Source organism: Eufriesea mexicana, unplaced genomic scaffold, assembly GCF_001483705.2.
Source record: "Eufriesea mexicana isolate 0111107269 unplaced genomic scaffold, ASM148370v2 scaffold1801, whole genome shotgun sequence".
Classification (NCBI taxonomy): Eukaryota; Metazoa; Arthropoda; class Insecta; order Hymenoptera; family Apidae; genus Eufriesea; species Eufriesea mexicana.
The window spans coordinates 378884-388606 of NW_016909918.1; positions in this window are offsets into that span (position 1 = coordinate 378884).

Sequence of the window (9723 nt, forward strand, 5' to 3'; positions counted from 1 at the left end):
TGAAACCGATTATCGCCGAAAGACCAATACTGGATTAGTATCGAAGTCGACTATCGCCGAAATACCCATATCGGTATAGTATCGAAATTACTATCACTAGAATACCAGTACCGGTATGGTATCGAAATCGAGTATCGTCGAAAGACCGATATTGAATTAGTATCGAAATCGACTATAATCGGAATACTAATACCGATATAGCATCGAAATCGGTATAATACTGAAATCGGTTATTATCGAAATCGACTATCACCGAAATACCAATATTAGTATAGTATCGAAGTCGATTATTACGAAAATCGATTGTCACCGATGTATCAATATCGGTATACTATCGAAATCGATATAATATCGAAGTCTATTATTACTGAAATCAACTATCACTGAAATACCAATACCAGTATAATATCGGTATTTTCCATTTCTGTAAATTATCCCTATTCCCCTAGTGACGAAACTGATTGGACTTCTAGGGGAAAATTGAGGATATATATTTCCTGCTTTATTTCGTCGATAGAGGAGGAGGAGAGAGAAAAAAATGGGACGATATTTCGTTCGATTTCGATGATTTCGTGTGACTGTTATCGTGCTGGGATAGGGTTGGATATGAAAGGTAGTTAGATTAGGTAGGTTGGTTTTTGGAGGAACGAGTGATGTGAATGGGAACGTGATTACTGTTCTGAGCCTGGTACTGTAGTGGAATTTATATGGTGATCCTCGACTTCAATTTCGAATTAATTTCATTTAAATATTTGTCGTAATTACTTTCTCGGTATTTCAACAATATCCTACTAATAATAATATCATTATTCCTATAATTACACAGCAACCCTACTAAATTTTAGTATCGAATTAAATAACTTATATAATTTGTATATGTGCCTGTGATTATGAAAGTGGTCTAACTTACTCATTTTTGCTTCTGAAATATTAAAGACTTCGGCCTTTAAATACGTCATAAATTATAAAATTAATTGCGATAAAGCTACAAACTCAATTCTTCACTGTTAAGTAGAAAATAAATATATTTTATCGTAATATAAACGAATGCAACACGAAAGAAATAATAAAATCCTTCCTCTTAAGTCAATGACTTAGATCACTCTCATAATTTTAGGCACATATATCAAGGTATATAATTGGAAAGTAACCTGTGTCATTTTACTACTGAATTTTGTATTCGATAAATAAACAAATTATCGTGTATTGATATGCGAATGCAGAGACAAGATATTGTGCAAGGTTCGATATGATCGATACGAGGCAACTAGTGACACATTTCACTCGTTCCTCGAATTCCCTTGGCTGTCCTTCACCTCCTTTTACCACTGTACTGTCCTCCTCACGGAGCATGTATTGCCTGTTCGAAGAACGATTGTCATAACGATTCTCCGAGCAATAAGGACTTGTACCGTCTCGAAAACTCTGTCATAAAGATGCGGCTCGTATCTTTTTGTCATCGTCATCCTGGACATCGAAAATGATACAATGAACGAACAGAAAATTTGTCGACTTGTCACTCGCGTGCGGTTTCTTAACCTCTTTCAAGACTGTCCGAGTTGTAGCACACTGCTACGTAGATACCTGAGAATTTAACTCACCAATCTTCCATTTAAAATTATGAAACAGTAGTAGCAGTCACAAAGTTTTTCATTCTATGAAACAAAATAATAGGAGAAGACAGTTTCCTATTAATTTATTTAATATAAATTATTAGACTGAAACAGAGAACAGAGGGTAACTATCTTAACCGTAACAAATTTAATTCTTGGACCATTCCTTTCTGAATCCCTTATGAGTAATTCACACCTAAATTGACATCTAGATATCTATATCTCAGACACCTTTTCTGCGAGTACTTCACACCTAGGTATCTATATCTTAGACACCTTTCCTGCGAGTACTCCACACCTAGACTGACACTTAGGTCCCTGTATCTCAGAAATCTTCTCTACGAGTACTCCATATTAAAATGACATCTAGGTATCTAAATTTCTGAAATCTTTTCTGCTAGTACTCCACACCTAAACTGACACTTAAGTACCTATATCTCAGAAATCTTTTCTGCGAGTACTCCACACTTAAACTGACATCTAGGTACCTATATCTCTCTAGCACTCTATACCTAAAATGAAGTCCGGGTATACTTCAGAAACCAGAGACCACTAATCCTCGATTTGCACTTAGAAAAGACTCACAACCAGCCATTCCAATCAATAAAACAACTTTGAATCGCTTCATTTACCTAAATACCCAAATCACTAATCCAAGTATACACTCAAATCATTTCTCTCCCCCAAGAAACGTGACTCACCCCTCAGCCCCCGGTCGATCTTCCTCAAACCAACAGCCTATCAGCCAGCCATTGTACCAAAATTCCACCAAACACGAAGATCAACAGTCCTCTCGAAGCGCAGGATGTTCGCTGTTATCATTAAACCCCATCCCATTGCCGCCAAGCAAGATTACCGTAATCGCGGAACATTTGCCCCATAAACGGTCCTTTAACTGCAATCGACAGTGTTAATAAAAGGCCTGGCAGGGTAGCAATCATCCGTGGGGGCGGTCGAAGAAGCGACAACGTCCAAATGACGCCGTAAAGTCGCTGCTGAAACAGAGGGAGCAAGAGGAGGAGAGTCCCCCGAGGACCCCGAGACAGAAAGAGACAGTTCGATGGAATCTTCTCGCGACGGGGTGTCGGCGAGGACCCCAGAGCGAGGAAGAGGAGCCGTGATACCTTCTCTTTCCTATCCCTCACCTGTCCTTCACCTCCTTTTACAGTTCTGCCATGATCTCGGCCAGAGAGAGGACGGCTGCAGAGTTGGGCCCGAAAAAGCTTGCTACGTTCCAACGGACGCCAGCGACAAGGGGTGGGTGGTTGGGCGAAGCAGGAGAGAAGCCAGAGAGAGAGAGAGAGAGAGAGGGGACGGAGAGGAGGATAGAGGGGCCGTGATATTTCCTTCACCCAAACGTTCCCCGAACGAACGGTTCCTCGTGGTCGTGGAGTCCCGGAGGAACGAGGGAACCGAGTCTGGAAGCAGCCACAGCCCTCGCTTGGCTGACCGGTGGAAGATTCATAAATTATTTCAGGAAAAAAGGAGGAAAAGTATTTCCAATTACAGTTTTTTGTGAAGGGTTGCCGCGGGCCACGCGGCAGGGGGTCCGCTTAATGGCGACCCGCGCTCACCGCTCCTCCTCCACCTCCTCCTCTTCGCTTCGTCGTCGTCGTCTTCTTCTTCTTCTTCTTCTGCTGCTTCGTCTACTCCTTCATCCACCTTCTCCTCCTCCAGTGCCTCCAAGTCTCTCTACCGATTCTTCAGGGTCCTCCGACGCCGCCAACGCGGCGTATATTCTTTTTCTTTATCCTCCCACTACGCGCGGCCCGCGTTACTCCACCTCCTTCTTCTTCCTTTTCGTTTCGCTGTCTGACGAGCACCGGTGACACGAAAGAGGATCGATCATCCGCCGGCCCTCGCGGATTCAACCTCGGGGAGGTTGACTGCGGGGGTGGCTGCAATAGCTTGCAATCGCTTTATGCCACGTTTCCGAGCCGATTTTAGATCTCTAGGAGAGCAGTTTTAGTAGGGGGCAGAGCAGTCCCGTGGGTGCATTCGGGTTTGGATTTGGGTTGCAATTGGGTGCATTTTTGGATTTTACAGAAGCAGAAATTTGGGGTCTAGGTTAAGTTTTGGGAGACTAATTGTTTTGGAGTTTTGAGGTTTTGAGATGGGAATTTCCAATTCCAGGTTTCCAGAAAATGAGATTCTTTTTATTAACCCTTTGCACTCGACGAATTTTTCGTCACAGAAAAATTGTAATTCGAAAACCTTCTACCAAAAAGTCGACGATATTTTTAACCCTTTGCACTCGGCGAATTTTTCGTTAAAGAAAAATAGTAATTCGAAAACCTTCTACCATAAAGTGGACGATATTTTTAACCCTTTACACTCGGCGAATATTTCGTTAAAGAAAAATAGTAATTCGAAAACCTTCTACCATAAAGTGGACGATATTTTTAACCCTTTACACTCGGCGAATATTTCGTTAAAGAAAAATAGTAATTCGAAAACCTTCTACCATAAAGTGGACGATATTTTTAACCCTTTACACTCGGCGAATATTTCGTTAAAGAAAAATAGTAATTCGAAGACCTTCTACCATAAGGTCGACGATATTTTTGACCCTTTGCACTGGAGAGGTGAGCTTCAGTCACCATTTCATAAAATTTGGAAAATCGATGTTAATTAATATATCAAATTTAATTTAATGTAACAGAGTGCGAGGTATTGAAATCAAATAATTCTACAATTCTATTATTATGCAATTCTTTATTTACTGCTCAAAAAAGTATCGTCAGATTTTTTTAGTAGAGAATCTTTGAATTTCTACTCTTCTCTAGTCAAAAAATGGTCGAGTCAAAGGGTTAAAACGGTAAATAAAAAATCGTATGCAAATTAAGACGTGGAATTATTTTACTTTGACATTCCACGCATCGTTGGGTAATTTTAAATTTGATTAGTTTAACTAAATTTGATATTAGTTAACATCGATCTTCAGGTTCTGATTAAAATGGCGACTAAGGGTTGTCTTTCGAGTGCAAAGGGTTAATGTATTTTTATGTAGAATTGTTTATGCTAGTCTGATTTTATGTTGGGGATGACATTTTTGAACCAGGACTTTTATCAATACTATGGTTTGATGAATGAAATATAGTTTCTTGTTGGGCTATTTGGGAACGAGATTTTGAAAGATAAGCTCCTTTTCTATTAACACTTTGTTGACCAAAAATTGGCAATTTTACACAGAAACTATGTCATGTCACCGGGTATTATTTTGTAATCCAATCTACAAAATCACTTTCACATATTCTATATCGCCCTGGATTTCATAAATTGAAATAGATAATGCAAGTGCAATGACGAGTTAACTCGTCATCGGTCAACAACGTTTGGGCAGGAGAAGACGAGTTAATTCGTCACTGGTCAACAATGTGTTAAGCTTCTAATCTATTGGGCTCTCTTATTAAGCTTCTTTTTTCAACGAAGAATACTCAATTGGCGTTTTGGTATGAGAATTTTGGAAAGAGAATTGATTAATGTAGTATATTGAGAAACGTGGTATAAGTAATGTAATAATATATACAGTTACAATATCATGTACAACAAAATTTGTACATAACAGTAAAGAAATATGGAACAATTGCATATATTAATTTATATTTATCTTGATATTTTTAGTTAAAACTCATCTTCAAATATAATTATAAATTCCTTCACTCATTAAAGTATTTCATAATAAAAGATTGAAATTTTGCTTTTTATTTATGTAATAAATAAATCTATCTGCTTTGAAAAATTATTTAATTCACCTTATTATTTTCAATTATTTTCAATAATTTCCTAATTATTTTCAATTATCAGAAATTAATTTTCATACTAGACGTCTGTTTATTATTAATGTTTATATTTATCCTTTCTTCGATAGAAATTTACGATGATCAATTATCTTTCCATTTTATGTATATTCAAATAAAAGTACCAATTTTTGTATGTATCATGGTATCGGATAATTGGTGATCATAACGTAAAAAATTGGATTTTTCTTTGGAAATAGTTCATCAGGGTGCTACCAAAAGTTGCATCGAGGCTCCCTTGAGGACAAATTCCGGCGTGCCGTTTACGATCTTGACGGCCGGTTAAATTACCGACTCGCTCGTACCTGTGACCCCCGAAATGGCCCTTTGCCCTGACCTCTGACCTTCTGCTACCCGTGAGTTGCTCGTCTCCACGCCCTGCCGAAATATCGATAGGTGATCGGAATTTCTTCGAATAGTACGGTAGAACCTCTATTATCCGCATTCCCATGTCCTGAATGATAGTGTTCGAGTATTTTAGAGCATGAGCGCCTTTTCTTCTATCACGTTCCCGATTTATTTCTTCTTTTTGGAGACTCGGTTAGGCCGAGGTGAAGCATAGTATAAAATAATATATGCGATACAGTCTTATATTTTGTTTCAAAATATTTGTAGCTGAATTTTGATTATAATGTACCTCGAAAATTTATAATATTTATTAACTTGATAGAGTTGAAGAATTTTTGGAAATACAAGATGGCTTCGCGAAGTATTTTGTTACAGGTATAGAGAAAGAAAATATGAAAATTTAGTAAAAATTTGGAACAAAATATTTCTCTTTTCATTTAATCGCTTCTTAAGTGATATTATATTAATTAATTATTAATTAATAGTATTAATTTGAATGGTTGCTTTCTTATTAAATATACTTTATATATATATAAATTTATATATAGCATTTGTATTAAGAAGTACGGTATTATATATTATGAAGATACATATGAATGTATATATGAATTTTTATGAAAATATATGTGTATCAAATGCAATCTAATGAAAATTGTATTATATGCAATATTAAATGATTTTTCATTTATATATATATATATATATATATGCAATAAGTATAATTTTTCATTTATCTATATTTATTTTTATTTTATTTAGTAAAATTCTGAGATGTGCAAATTCATTTCGATTCTACTGTCCAAAAATTTCCTAATCGTCGATAGTAATTATTAGCCCACAGGAATAATAAACGTATGTAAATTAAATAATTTACAGAACACTGTAAAATGTCGATAAAAATGTTTAGGGGAATTAAAGAAAAAATATTTGTTCGGTAGGAATAATTAATTATTCGTTTTGAATTGCAAGGGAATTGCTTGTATATTGTATAGAAGAACGATTATCACGGATTTAAATAGAGAGAAAGAGAAATTAACAGTGTGCATAGGGGGTGGCGACCGTGACAACCGCAACCCCACGAGTGGTTAAACATAACCGCAGTGTTCAGATTTATCGCTTTCGTGGTTGTCAAAGCGTAACGTTGCATTAGTTTGTTCTGTGTGGTTAAAAAGAACTGTGGTCGTTGATGATAGCCGAGAAAAAAGGTAAATTATTGAGTCTTAAACAACCCTCTTTTTTTTACCCTGTGTGATGCTTCTTATACACATATAAGTATCAGAAGTTGCTATAAAATATCTGAATATGGTTATTTATTTCCTTATATTATACTCGCAATTTTAAATATTAATTTTTAATAAAAAAGACTCGTTCATGGGTGTCAAAGTTCAAATAATCGTATGATAATAATTAACAAAGAAATTAAAATTACAGTGACGTATCAAGAGTAAAATAAAAATTATAAAATTGAAATTGCAATTCAATTTATATATTTAAAGTAATTAGAATATTAAACGAATATTAATCCAAAATGAAACAAATATTAAATAATTAGAATATTATAGAAGATATTAATTATAAAAATATCTATTAATTATAAAGAAATTATAATTACAATATTTTATCAATTTTATTAACTTAGAATAGTTTGTGATATACCAACTATAATTATGGATAAACTGGAAAGAGAAAATTTTATTAGTCATAGTGATAAATAAATTCAAGCACTTCTAAATAAATATTAAAAAATATGTTAACTACAAAGATAACTATAAAGAAGTCGTAATCAGAAAATTAAAAAATTTTGAAATATAGGTTTCAGGTTAATTTCAGAAATTACTGTAATCATTTTAAGCCTGCAATATTAACCTGTATTACAGTGTAAATTGAAATATTAATTTTTTATTTCACCCGCATAAGATCACTTTTCTATAAAGTCGAATCTTCGATAAAAATTGGTACCCGTTTGATATTTTGGAACAAATATGGTTACGCGTGTGGGGCAGGGGCGGCATAAAGGCTCCTGCCTTCATATTTCTGGCAGAACACCATGCGGTCGCCGGTCATGTAGCGCCATAGGCAATAATATTCATAATTAATAGTTCGCTGTTCTGTGAGTGACAGAGGATAAATAGAGGAAACAGAAAATTATCAAAATGGGTCGTCAATTTCGCGGGCCTTTAAATATTTCTTTCGTTACAACAGTTCTGTCATATTCTCGTGCCTCTTATCTTCCTCTTTTATCCTTTTGCCTTCGTTGCATGCGACGAAAGGATATGAATATATAATCAACTGGTTTTAATTAAGAGTTACGACGAATTATGAAACGAAAATCTCGTGTTTTTGATTTTTAATGCATTTTTATCCTTTATATCGGTCTTATAATTTGACATTTGAATTTTAGAAATAAATGGTTGAAAAATGTGAATGCAGTGAGGAAATAGTCTAGTAATGCTGGTCTGAATTTGATAATAACAGATACAGTGATAACAGATAATAGATACAGTGTAGAATATTCATGAAATCATATTCACGAATATTCATGAAACTAATACATCACTATCATGCACCAAGAACAATAACAGAAAAAATAAGTATAGTAGTATCCTAATAATAAAAATCAACTTGGATAAATGAATAAATAAAATTTAAACTACCTCAAATTAAAGAAAATTAAAACCAATAATAGAAAGAAACCTAAAAGATTCACACTTGAAATCAATCAGTATAATATTAATTTATTCTCCAATAAAATATCCCAAAAATCCCACAAAATCAATAATAAAAATAAAATACCTAATAAAAAGCAAAAAAAGAAAGAAAATGAAAAAAATTTGGTAGATCATATTCACAATCAAAAACTTTAAAATCATCTATCAAAATAAAACACAATGACATCACTTGCAGGCATCAAGACAACGCATATCTATCTCTCCTCCAATCCTCAATAAAATAAAATGAAGAACAAAAACGCGTACAAAAATAAAAAGGTAAAAAAAGAGAAAAAATATGATAAAGAAGGTAAAATTTCGTAGACGTAATTGAAAAGCACGAATCGAAAAGGACCGATCGAAACGAGACAATCGATCGCGAGAACGCTGGCGAATCGGGAAAGACGGCCGACTTAGGAGGGCTATCGTCTTGTTTATGGTCGTTCGTGGCGGACTTCCCGGAATGTTCGGCCCGTGTAAAGCGGACCTAACCAAGCGACGGATCCGGCCACGACCCCGTGTGCGCGCGCGCGAGCTCTCGCTCGATCTCTCTGAGCCAGGAACATCGAAACGCAGGACGTATTGCTCTGTCACCCACGGGCCGGCGATCTATTAGTTATGAATATTGTTGCCCACGGCGGTACATGACCGGCTCGGCCGCGTGGTGTTCTCCCAAAATATGTACGGAGGCTCGCATACGGACGTCCTGCCCCCCTTGCACGCGGCCATATTCATTCCGAAATGTCACGTAAACCATAGACGAGTCGTGGCCGTGGAGAGACGCGTCTAGCGGAACGATTGGGTAGTTCGGCGGGTGACCGCTAGGGGGACGCGAGTCGACGTGCAGATTCGTTTGTTCGCGACGGACGTCTGGGTTGGGGAGTGGAATCGTTGGGAGATTCGGGGTGGTGCTTGATTGCTCGTGGGGTTGGCGATGTCTCGTGTGATTTGAAATGGAAACTACGGGAAATTTTGGAGTGTGACATTAATAAGAAAATTTGAGGAATCTGCAAATAATTACTTAATTTCTAAAGGGTGCAATTTAATTATTAATATGCTCATTGACAAAAGTTAAGAATTATAATTATTGGAAAATTAGGATATATTATTCATTTTCTTTTATTCTTATTGATATAAACATGTCATTTTTTCGCCCTATTTGTAAATTTGTTCTATGTATTCTGGAAAATGAGGGATATAGAAAAATTTGCAACTGATTATTTTGGTTCATAATTTTTAAGAGACTTACGTTAG